General features: G+C 38.9%; 1 protein-coding gene across 5 annotated transcripts in view; it reads right to left on the bottom strand.

The window, feature by feature from the left end:
- The window catches only part of PHF2 (PHD finger protein 2), a 3,400,138-nt gene that overhangs the window by 1,888,285 nt on the left and 1,498,815 nt on the right, over window positions 1–13,038 (bottom strand). The gene's annotated exons all lie outside the window — the stretch shown is intronic.

Genomic DNA, 13,038 nt, shown 5'->3' on the forward strand with positions numbered 1-13,038 from the left:
TTTTGCAATAATGAAATACAGACATACAATAAAGAAATGCATGCAAATAAGTTTAAGACTTTTTACTGCAAATGAAAAAATAGTTGTCTTTTCAATTTAAACCTACCCACCCCCTTTTAGCTGCCTTTGTTAACTCTAAGGAAGACTGCCTGCCCATCTTCTCAGATTAATAATTCGGCCTACAGCTTATCATGGACCAAAAGCCAATAAGCATGCATCCACCTACATGACAACCACACAATATTACATTTATGAATTAGTGTATTTTAACATACAAGATGAACATTTGGACTATCTACACAGCTAGCAACACAGTAACACTTCTAATAAGTTTAAAAGTTGTTATACAAGTGTTTTAGACCATTGAAAATCACTGACTCAGAAAATTTTCCTTGATCCAGGGTCTAATTCCATTTTTAATTTTCATAAGATATCCAAGATCCTTAATCTACATGTAAGTCAGTTTCAAATACTTGATATAACTTGTGTACTGAATTTACCTCTAAATGACATTTTATTTCTAAAATATTAAAATTAAAATGTTTATATTTGTATGTTAAAGGATTAGAATGAACTTCTACATTTAATGTATCTAGAAGTGAATGCCTTGTAAGCCAAAATTGCTTTTCTTTGAAATTGTCCACAATGAAAAGAAAATATATATTTAGTTTGAGGTATCTGTTACAGTATCATAAATGTCTGACAGTTGGAATATGTTTTGTGAGTTTCCTTTGTACTAATTCCTATTTCCCAAGTTAATGTTCAGTATAAATACTGAAGGATTACTACATTCCAACAATGACCTTAAGTATGTTAAATACAAAAAGACCACAGTGGTCGAGGTATGCTTCAGGTCCAGGCACATGAATACTGGCACATATCAAACTAGTGGTGAAAACTTAAGATCTGCAATGCATGACAGCAGAACAGGGGTTATGATGCTGGTTTCAGGAAGCCTAATAAAAGTCACACAAGACCATAAACATAGCCATATCAATAACAATAAGTGACCTACAGAGTAAGGAACAATAGAGAATTAAATTCATGCAATAATACTCAAAGTAGCACAATGTAATTTTATAATTTAATAGAATGATGTCCATCTTGCTAGCCCTTAACTGCACTGCTAATCAGTTTGAGGTCACAGACAGAGACTTCGAAATGATTAGGAGTGGAATTAGAGGTTAGCAAGGTTTTTATCTTTCCAAAGAATTACTGCAGTACATCTGAGTACAAAAAAAAGCCTTTTACATTATCTGTAGAGGACTATCACTGCATAAAATGCAGTCTCTTTACCATCATATCATTAACAGAATAAAACCATAGCCATGACAGTAAACTGATATGCAGTGAAATTAAGGGGTAGCAAGATAGCCAACATTTTAATATACACATAACATCAATACAATTGCCATGACGGGATTCAGATGATTTAATAAAAAAATGCCATTATCATAGTCCGGACAAACCCATCCCTAAATCCAGTATGAATATGACCTTAATACTAAACAATAAATCTACACACTGTGGTATAATTACATTTTCATACATCTTCTTATATCAGGCACTTCTTTTCAAATTATTTCCTCCTATAATCATTAACCACATACTGGAAAAAAAATTATATATCAAATTAAGTGATACCTTCTCAACAAGAGGAAAAATATATACTTCTCCATATACAGTTATAAGAGCTAGAAGTACCTTATTCATAAAACACTCATAAACTAATTGATCTGCTCATTGGTAATACGTCCTTTACTTAATATTCCATATCTTAGTACTAAATCCTATTGCATGACATCATATAGCTGACACATATTTTTCTCATAACTATCATCCTACCATTTCCTCTTAGTAACCTATCCATCCATCCATCCATCCATAACCCCTTTTCCCATTTTTTTTTTTTGCACATGGGGTCAGGGTGCCACTTCAACAGTGACAATCTTCTCGAGCCATCTTTTACACCCCTGAGTGGCTAGCCCTGCCGTAGTCATTTTTCACACCATACACTCGCACACACACTCACACCTATGTCCAATTTAGAGTATCCAATCTACCTATTGAATGTCTTTGGAATGTGGAAGGAAACTGGAGCACCCGAAAGAAACCCACGCAAAGACAGAGAGGATATACAGAGTCCACACAGAAGGCATCCTGGCCAAGAATCAAACTAAGGAACTTCTTGCTGTGAGGTGACAATGCTATCTGCTATGCCACTGTATCAATAATTTTAATTTTGGCACTTTGGCTATACTACAGAAACACAGATTATAAAATTAAATCTGATGTCCATAAGAATTAAGGTGCCTGGAAAACATCCCAACTAAGATCCAAACCAAAGGTTAAAAAGGTCACTCAGACAAACCATTCAGTAAAAACTGCAGGAAAAAACCCAACCGTGCTAGACCTTTCACTGTGTAATACCTTAAACTTATTGTGGTGGAGGCAACTGAGATATACACAAATGTCTCTTAAGGATATAGAGTGTTTCAGCTAGATAGTATTTATGACTACATCCAAGCCAGTAAAGCCAAACTCCACTAGATTTAAAAATGTATGTTTCATCCTTTTTAGTTACCGCATCAGTACAGCATAAGTAAACTATGTAACCAATTTGGGAATAAATGGAGGATGTGTTCTTAATAATTCCCTATCCCTATGAAAAAACAGATAGGATTCACACACCATGAGACCTTGCAACTCAGATAACTCCTCTTGCAGATGGTAGAGAACTGAGACTAGGTTTCCATGCAATAAACCTTTAACTCTGCTTGATGAGCAGGTTCAAGTGGAGACATGGTTAACTTTTCCACAACATCATTAAGATCTCAAGAAGGAACACTCTGTTTACAACAAAGTCGCAGGTGTAAACTCCCTTCTGAAACTGTTTCACGAAAAACAGAGAAGACAGTAGAAGATCTGTGGGCAGACATGCTAAAATTGCAGCAAGATTTATTTATTTATGTATTAAGCTTTGTTTAACCCAGCCACTAGGGATGTACAAGCCAGTGCATTTCTTTGTACCAGTCCCAAGCCCGGATAAATGGGGAGGGTTGCGTCAGGAAGGCCATCCAGTGTAAAATTTTAGCCAAATCATACATGCAGACAACAGTACAGATATACATACTGGATCAGTCAAGGCCCGGGTTAACAATGACTGCCACCAGTACTGTTGGCCAACAGGGTGCTGGTGGAAATTGGGCTACTGTTGGCCGAAGGAGGAGAAGAGGGAGAAGGCATGCCCGAAGGCAGGTAATGGCTAGGACTGTGGTAGTGAGGGCCGGAACTTTGAATGTTGGCAGTATGACTGGTATAGGGAGAGAGCTAGCTGATATGATGGACAAAAGGAAGGTTGGTATATTTTGTGTGCAGGAGACCAGATGGAATGGAAGCATGGCTAGGTGTATTGGAGGCGGGTTCAAATTGTTTTATCATGGTGTGGATGGGAGGAGAAATGGAGTAGGGGTTATCCTGAAGGAACAGTATGCTAAGAGTGTTTTGGCAGTGAAAAGAGTGTCGGATAGAGTGATGTTTATGAAGCTGGAAATTGACGGTGTAATGATGAATGTTGTTAGTGCATATGCTCCACAAGTTGCATGTGCGATGGATGAGAAAGAAAAATTTTGGAGTGAATTGGATGAAGTGGTGATGACTGTACCCAAGGGTGAGAGAGTGGTGACTGGAGCAGATTTCAATGGGCATGTTGGTGAAGGCTACAGAGGGAATGAGGAAGTGATGGGTAGGTATGGTGTTAAGCAAAGGAATGCAGAAGGTCAGATGGTAGGGGATTTTGCAAAAAGGATGGACATGGCTATGGTGAATACGTATTTTAACAAGAGGGAGGAGCATAGGGTGACATACAAGAGTGGAGGAAGATGCACACAGGTGGATTATATCTTATGTAGAAGGGCCAGTCTGAAGGAGATTGTAGACTGTAAAATGGTGACCGGAGAAAGTGTAGTTAGGCAGCATAGGATGGTGGTTTGTGGGATGACGGTGATCAAGAAGAGGAGGAGTGTGAGGGCAGCACCAAGGATCAAATGGTGGAAATTGAAAAAGGGTAATTGCGAGGTGGAATTCAGGGAAGAGTTAAAACAGGTTACAGGAAAAGAGGAAGGCCTAAGATAAGGTTTATGGATGTGGTGAGAGAGGACATGCAGGTGGTTGGTGTGACAGAGCAAGATGCAGAGGACAGAAAGAAATGGAAACAGATGATCCGCTGTGGCCCCTAATGGGAGCAGCCGAAAGAAGAAGAAGATTAAGCTTTGTTTACTGGGAAAGTCTGACTGGGTCAGAACCCTTTTGCAGCAGAGGCCTGGGGAGAAAAGTTCCACAGTTATATTATGCAAGTATCAAAAATCAGAGAAATATAGACAGTAACTCCACAATCACATTATACAAATATCAATAATCAAAGAAATGTTGACAAATACCCAAATATAAGCAATAATTTACAGAGATTACAGTCTGAAACAATAGTACAACAGGTTTAGAATTATAGCTTTTCCTGATGCAATAGTATAAGCATAACTGTTATGGAAGGGTATCTGTACAGAGTAGAGTCAGATTACAATGATGTGTTAACTGAGAGGGGTTAACTGCAAACTTAAATATTTTGTGATAGCATGAATCTAATTTTGCTCTTAGGGTGATGTTCACGTTTGTGAAAATAGGTGATGCATACAAGAGGATGGGGGGGGGGTAAATAGGTATTGGCTATACATTTTCTAGTGTTAACAGTTAGAAAATCTTTGGAGCTGTAGATACAGCCTAACTTTTTATGACTCTTTTATTGCTTCTTGTAAATGTTTGTCATAATAAAATTGTCATCCAGTAAGACTCCAAGAAGTTAGGTTTTAGACACAGTTTCAATTTTTACAGTTGTCTGATGATAAAACAGGGAAGGATATGTTTTGTTTAGAGTTGGTGTAAACATTAGTTTAATCTTTTTTGCAATAAGGAATAGATCAGAGCAAGACAGCAGTGATTCTGTGGCGGTAAATGCCTGTTGCTTGATCTGCTGGAGGTTACCTAATGCTGAGGCTGAGCAAATGAGTGTAGTATAGGCAGCAAGAAAACACTGAAGAAAGCTTTACTCTGTGATTTCCCTCCACAGGGCTATCTAATCATGACAGAGTGACAGTGTGGGAGGGAATCAGAGCTTTGGGAACCCGGCTGGTTGTTTTGTCCTGGACAAGACTGAACTCATATAGCTTAAAGGTTATTGCAGAGATGAACAAACCAGTTAAACAGTAGCAGTCCTAGGACTAAGTCTTATGACACCGTACTACACACTGACGTGTTTACTATCACTCTAAAATCTACCTGCAAGCCATTTCTCAAAACACATCAGTATTCTGTCCACAACTCCTAATTCTTTTAATTTTCCACAATTCTTCTTCTTTGAAGCACTAATTCAAAGGCCTTGATGAAGTCAAGGTAATTCACACCCACAGGCATGTAATACTTCTCTGCCACAGTTCATCTTAAAAGAGGATCAGGATGAAACTATGCTGAGTGACAAATAAGGAGACGCTGACCTTCAGAAATTCCATCATCACTCCTTTTGGAATTTTTCTATTATTTTCATATGACACTCACCAATTTAAATTTACCTGACTCCCTTTTGAACTTCTTCCTTCAACAATGGTACAGTATTGACATCCAGTACCCTGGTAACTATCTAGTCTTGGCAGGCATCCTTTAAGTTATTCGACCAACTCCTCACTGCAGCCACAGAAACAGTTCATCAAGCTTCTTTTCTCTACCACCAGCTAAATAACCAAGCTTGCTCAGCCTATCATTTTCATTCAGAACATTCTAGAAACTGATACATGCAGCACAGTTCTAAGCAAATGTATTCTTTCAGATTTGTTGCAAGACAGACTGGTCTTGCTTAGTGTAATTCCTAGTCATTCAGGTGGAGGGAATATAAAATAGCTCTTAACTCTCCAAACGAAGCAGATATAATTTAGGACACACTGCATAACAATCATGTAACTTCTACAATTCAGTGGATAAATTTGAAGAGCCAACTACAGAGTTATAAATATACTGGGAAGCGTCGAACAGATGGGATCCATTAATCTAGTTCAACGACATTGGGTTGAATCACAAATTATTGATAAAACTTGTTGAAAACTTACATTGTTTAACCATGTTTCATAGAAAACTGCAGAAAGTGAGCAACAGACAATCAGAACTATGTAGAAATGTATCCAGATATTTACTATTGTATTGTAATGTAATTTAGGTTCATCACAATATTGCAACATTTGAATAATGTTCATGTATTTTATTGAAAGCTTTTGTTTAATCCTTTGTCTCTCCACTGCAATTGTTATCCTACATCATTTTTATTATTTTTATTAATATATCACATTGTATCATTTTTTGTGAGGATTTTCTTTCCCACTGGCCCTCCACTGAATTTTTTTTTTGTCCAGTTGTACTTTCCCAGTCAATAAATGGAAATACATACATATTTATCTGGTCAGTTGTGCTCCTCTGAGTTAAATTTATGCACCAGTAGTGATTTATTGTGTGTGGTCTTTCTTCTTTGCTCTACACCTATACAACCATGAAGTTAGTATAAGAGAGTATGGGAGCAAAGCTCCTCATATGGGGTTGCAGAAGGGCTTGCAACCATGAAAAAAATAAGGTATGTTTGCTCTGTTCTATGTTTTCTATTAACTGTGATGCAACAGCAATTTTCCAATAACCTGCTTTATCCTTTACAATGGTCATAAGGATACCAGACCCTATCCTGTCAGCAAATGTAGACAAAGCTCTGAAAACCCATTCTGAACAGTGCACCAGTCAAATTTAATCAAGGATGTTCAGCTTTTTTTTTTAATCCCAATCAGAAGCTGGCCAATGTTTTTTCTACTTTCACCCAAACGGCCCATTTCTTCCAGACAGAAAGGCATACCCAGGCTTGGGAAGCGCCCTATGGCCCATTCGCTCCTGTCTAAGAATCCCAATCAGCTTATCCAATACTGGAAATCAGATGGTATGGAGCAGGCTAAATTACTGGTCTTGTGGGGTAGCCTAGTCTCTCAAAACAATCACAATAACCAGCACTAAGGTAAACCGTTGGATACAAAGTAGCACACAAAGGATGAAGTCCAAATACGGACACATTGAGTAAAAAGCAACAGCAGCAAAGTTTATTTCTCACAAATCACAAAGCTTTCAGGAAAAGTCCCTTCTTCAGTGACACACTGAAGTCCGTATTTGGAATTTATCCTTTATGTACTGTAGCCTATTCTCTCCCCAGATGAGAAGCACCCATAACAGCTTCTTCTACCTATGCTACTGGCTGCTTTCCAAAGTGAAATGTGCCTCCAAATACTGAATTTCCCTAACTATAACAATGTAAATGCACTTGCTAGGCCCAAACTCTAAAAAGTGTAAGTTAGTGCTCCAACTGCATGTCACACATTTAGCGAAAGAGACACCTCCCTCCTCCAGGATAGGTGAGCCAGCAATTGCTGCTCACTCTCATCCTTCTCTCGTAGCTCCTACATGTGTCCATGATGCTACTGACACTTGGGATAGTCCTTAGCTTCCCTTTTTACTTAGCAGCAGAATATGTAACCACTTTTTAGCCATGAGAAGGCAGACACAGGGCAGTAGTGGAACTCTGGGATGCACTAAGTATATATGTACCACTGATGGAAACACTGGCTGACCTTGCAGGAGGGGTACAAACTGGAAACTTTCCTACTGCATAAAATTGAACAGACAGATGATGATGGGCCTCAACTGACTGTTTCTTAAAAATAATACTGGATTTAAACTGAGAACCTAAATAAATAAATAAATAAATAAAAATAAATAAACTGAAAAATGCAAATGGCACACAAACAGGAAGGTATGACTGCACACAAATGCAGGCATTTATAAACCATCCTGGAGATTCAATACACTCCATGAAGACACAGTGCAAAGCCTACAAGGACTTTACATGTTAGCATGATGAGCAGCAGTCCTAATTGCATATGCAAGCCTCGCATCGTGCTTACATGAATAGACGCATAGTTTTGTGGCTAGCAACAGTGTTGCCAGCTAGATTGTGTAAAGCAAATTGAACATCTGCAGACATGAAAACCTGTTTACCTACAGGCAAACTAGGTCTGCAGGGCTGAGCAGACAGCCACAATGACTAACCCAGCTTAACATAAAGCAATGTATACAGCTCTAACGCATTACATGAAAGTGTACTCAGTGAAGAGTAATGTGCAAACCTGTTTTAGGCATACTGAATACATGTTTTGCTACTGATCAGCAAGAGTACATAGACCACATTAAAATAAGTATTCAGGGCAAGTGTGTGTACTGAAAAGGGACACACAAATGAACTGGAGGAATGAACAAAGGGAAGAGGACAGGTGAAACATGGTAATGTACAGCAGATGAGGGCATGTCAATGTACATACACCACAAAGACAAGACAGTTGTTTCATGAACTGGAAAAGCTTTCTCAGACTCTGTCAAGACTTGCTGTGAGGGAAAGGTTAGTTTGTTTTTGCTTTCTTGTCTTTTGTATTACTTTATTGCAGTGGTGCACAACCTTTTTGTGGGGAGGGCCACTACATGAATTCTTAATGCATCTGTGGGCCACCTCAAAACATAGTAAGTCATTAAGAATTAACAATAGGTACAGGTGACTGGCATTTTTACTTAAGACAGCAGTCATGAAATTGCCTGTTTTCAACATCAACTTTGTGTTTAACTTTATTCTGGCTTGCAGCCATGACTTATTACAAAATCCTGCAGAAAGTTACTACTGTTTACAGATTACAAGTTATAAACAACAAAGAATAGTTACTTCCGCAACTAAAATTAGAGGTGTGCACAACTGCAGTCAATTAGGTAAGTAAGCACGTGCTGGAAAGTTTGTGTGACTGGAGTAAGGCATAGAATTTTTTCACTTTTTTAAAACATTTTTGGTTACTCTCTGGGGGCCGGATGGTGTTGCATTAAGGACCGGATTTGGCCCCGGAGTCAGACGTTGTGCACCACTGCTTTACTGCCTTCTTCTATTTTGTATATTGTGATTTGTTTTTTTTACACTGTCTTTTGCTTGCATTCTGCATTTAATTGCACATTAAAACTAGGAAAGAGTCCTCAGTTGTGTCTCTTGTGAGTCACACAGAAATTTATTTCTACCTTCCCACCCTGTTGTTGGTGTGTTGTTAAACACAGCTGCATTTCTAGTTGCCTGCCCCTTATGTTAATTAGACCACATATCTCCTGCCCTCTCCCCTTTCATTAGCTGTTACGAGTAAGCACAAAATTATAATTTTGTGAAATCACTCCCCTTCAACTATTTAAATTTATTGGCCATCCCACAGTATTCCACAGAACCAGAATACAAAAGTGCCCACCTCTTTTCAATCTATCTTGCTCTTTTAAAATTAGTGCCGCTCCACTTAGACAGCTAAAGCCTATGTTACCCCCTTTTTTCATATCTAATTACATAATGCAAACTACAGTGCTTAGGATATTAAACCATTTTTTCCATCTTACCTTTAAATATCTATTGCAAAATCACCAATTATTGAAGATCCCACATTCTGTCTCTCAGTAGTCATCTTGGGATTAGTGTTTCTTTTTTCTCATGGTGAGAGAAGGAACACAGGGGCATTATTTTTTGGAGATCGCTGATCACCGTAAATCCTAATAACTGCTTCAGAGCTGACAGACTGGAATATGTGCTTATATTCTACTCCTGGTGAAAGAAAGAGCACAGTGCATTGATTCCTGCCTCTTTTTGGTTAGGCAGTGAGTGCCTGTGTTTGATATTCCTGATTGGTCTGATTGCTGTTCAAGGCATCTACCAGGAAAAGGCTACAACAAGCCTACAGAAATTTGCATCATCTGGGACAACACTGTGGATCACCAAACAGGTTGTGGCCTGCTTCTCACCTTCAGACTAGTGCTGATGTTTTGTTTCTGGTGACAGAAGAAGCAATGTATCCCAGCAGAGTGAGGATGTGCTGAGACCTTCACCAGTAGTAGTAGCCAGGCATTCATGCGACTCCCCTCTTTTCATCAGTCTTGACAAGCTAATTCTTTGCTTTCAGTAAGTACTGCTTGACTTGTTTCTAACTTTAGAATATCTTCCTAAATATGTCATCCTTAAATTTTCAGGGTCTACATATTAGTTTCCCATCAAGTGTTTGGTAGTGTCCTGCATAGACACAGACACCTTGAATGACATTCTTCCTGTAAAAGCATGACTGAAATTTCACCAACATCTAGTTGCACACAGGACAACTAGTTTGCAGTGACAAACACTATCCCCAGATTTGCAAACTGTATACACCTGACATTGCTGTATATTCTTACTCCAACTGTCTAATCAATAAAAAAGAGTCTGCTGGCATGGATATGAACTTTCCCACTATCTCTACTACCAGCTTGGTGGATATGGGCATCCTGAGACAATGAAGTAATTGCCTCATGTTTAAGCAACAACCAGTTAATTCACAAACAAACTGATATGGTATGTGACAGATGTATTTACACAAATTCACTGGAGGCAAAGCTCTCACATAAAAATACACCTAATGTCAATAAGGTTGTCAGTAGTATATATGCTGCACCTATCACACACAATTCAAAGCAGACATATAGACTCACATATGGAACCTTCCTAAACCCCAAAGACCTCCAAGATGAAGTACACGTAACAAATATGTTCAGCAGCCCCAAATGCACTCTTTCAAAAAAACACCCACATCAACATATAGAGCCACATTTTATGGAGCCTCTTCTTCTAAGCCCATAAGGCAACCCACCACACAATCCAACATTCTGGTCATTGGAGACTCCATTGTGAGGCAGACTAATGTCCTTCTCACCACGCCGAGTAAGGAAAAAGTCATGGTCAATTGCTTATCAGGGCTAGGATGTGCCACATTACGCATACACTCAGGTTATTGGACTACAAGTACCAGTATGACTCAGTCATAGTCCATGTGGGTGTAAATGACCTGAGATGTATCTCCCCAGACTATATGAAGAGAGACATCATGGAACTCTCGGAATATGTGTCTCACACTGGTATAATAGAAACCACAAACCAGTGACCCAATAAAAGACGAAAAAACTTTATTCACTCTCTGACGTCTCAGCTAAACTGCCTTCAAGGAGAAATCCCTGGTATAAGCCTAGCAATGAGCAGCATTTTACTTTCTCCAAAGATGATGCCACAATACGAACAAACGATAACTGACTTTAATAACTGGCTTGGCTTCTGATACCATTCTAAGGGGGTGCAATATTTGTCAGCATGGAAGGAGATGGTCAACAGACTACGCTGCTTTTCCAAGGATGGTATGCAGCTCTCCCCTCTAGGCTTTTGAATATCAGCTAGAGCAATGTCTTCCCCATACTGCCATTTTTAGGTAATGCCAAAATGAAAGTACTTCTGACATTGGAAATCAAAACCAAGAAAATCTAAAGGTATTACTGCTCAATGCTAAGAGTCTAAACAAAAAACTCCACTCCTTAAAAGCTCTCTTCACCCTAGAGAATACTGACATCTGTGCGGTCAATAGGACATGGTTTAAAGCCATGGAGAGCACACAACAGTGCAAGGTTATAATGCTTTCCACACATTTAAACCAACTACCACACAGACAGGGACTAAAGGTGAAGGCATCTTGATTTACATGAAAAATAAATATACCTCAAAGCTGGTCAAACAAGACAATGCACTTGAGCTTCTCCATGTTCAAATCACCATAGGCAAAATCCAGTACCACCTCCTTGCAATTTATATGTCCCCCTCTATGACCCAGGAAACCCATACCATATATTTATACTTATTGGAAACACTCACCATCTAACCCAATATCATACTCACGAGCAACTTTAATTACCCCACTATTAACTGGGAATCCTATATGACAACAAATGTACAGGCAGAGAGATTCCTGGATTTTGTAAACAGAAACTCTGTGGACCAGACTGTCAATATGCCAACCAGGGGTGCAATCACACTGGAGCTGGTCCTCACTAATATGGGAGAGTGCTGCACATCCCTTACGGCAATGTCTTCCCTGCTAAGGTCAGACCACAAAATAGTCACTTTTGATGTAAAAGTAAAACCTGGACCCCCAGCTAAACCTAGAATACTCAGGAAATACTCTATGGCTAATTTCCTGCTATTAAATGATAACCTGGCAAAATGTTAAGCCCCAATAAACCCCAAGAACACTACTGCCTTTGTAGAACTTTTCAAAGACACCCTACACAAGCATGTTAATAGCTACATACAGGCAACTATACCCACCAGCAAGAAGTACAGAACTAACTCAAAAAACTGAAAAATAAACATAAAACCAACTAACAGTGCTAAAATCATGTATTTATTATAAAACGATAAGCGATTTCATGCACTAGGTACTTCCTCAGATCTAAATACAAAGTAACAAACCACAAATGTAAAAAACAAAATAGCCAATAGCTTCACTCAATCAGTACAATCAATGGGATGTTCTTCTTGCTTTCAGTGTGGACTTTAGTACAAGGTCATTTAAACCTGGTATCTTCTGTGCTTGTAAGTTAATTATCCACTTCATCTCCACAAGCTCTACAGTATTCATTATGTCCCCTCCTCTTATTATATTGGGAATCAACTACATAACCATAAAATTAAATGTGTGGCCTGGATATGTTGTAAAATGCTTTGCAAGGACATAAAATATTTGTGTAAGAACTTACCATAACCTTAGATGTCCTTCTCTTCCATGTTGCAGTATTCATAAGAGTAGGGAGTTGCTGCCAGCAGTGCCACCTTCCAGCCAGTATTTCAAAGTCTTTGTTTCTGGAGGGTACGTGTGATGTCCCTTGTCAGGGCCATAAACTGAGGTAGGGTATAAAGGTGATGTCTGCACGCACCCTCTTCAGAATGAACTGCAGCATACAGTAGTACTCCTATGGGTAGAAGAGTCCCAAGGGGACCCTTGGAATTACATGCAGGCTACAATCAGGAAAGTAGATGGTTTGTGTGTAGTG

The sequence above is a fragment of the Protopterus annectens genome, chromosome 7.part0, assembly GCF_019279795.1.
Source record: "Protopterus annectens isolate FY-2018-M chromosome 7.part0, PAN1.0, whole genome shotgun sequence".
Taxonomy (NCBI): Eukaryota; Metazoa; Chordata; order Ceratodontiformes; family Protopteridae; genus Protopterus; species Protopterus annectens.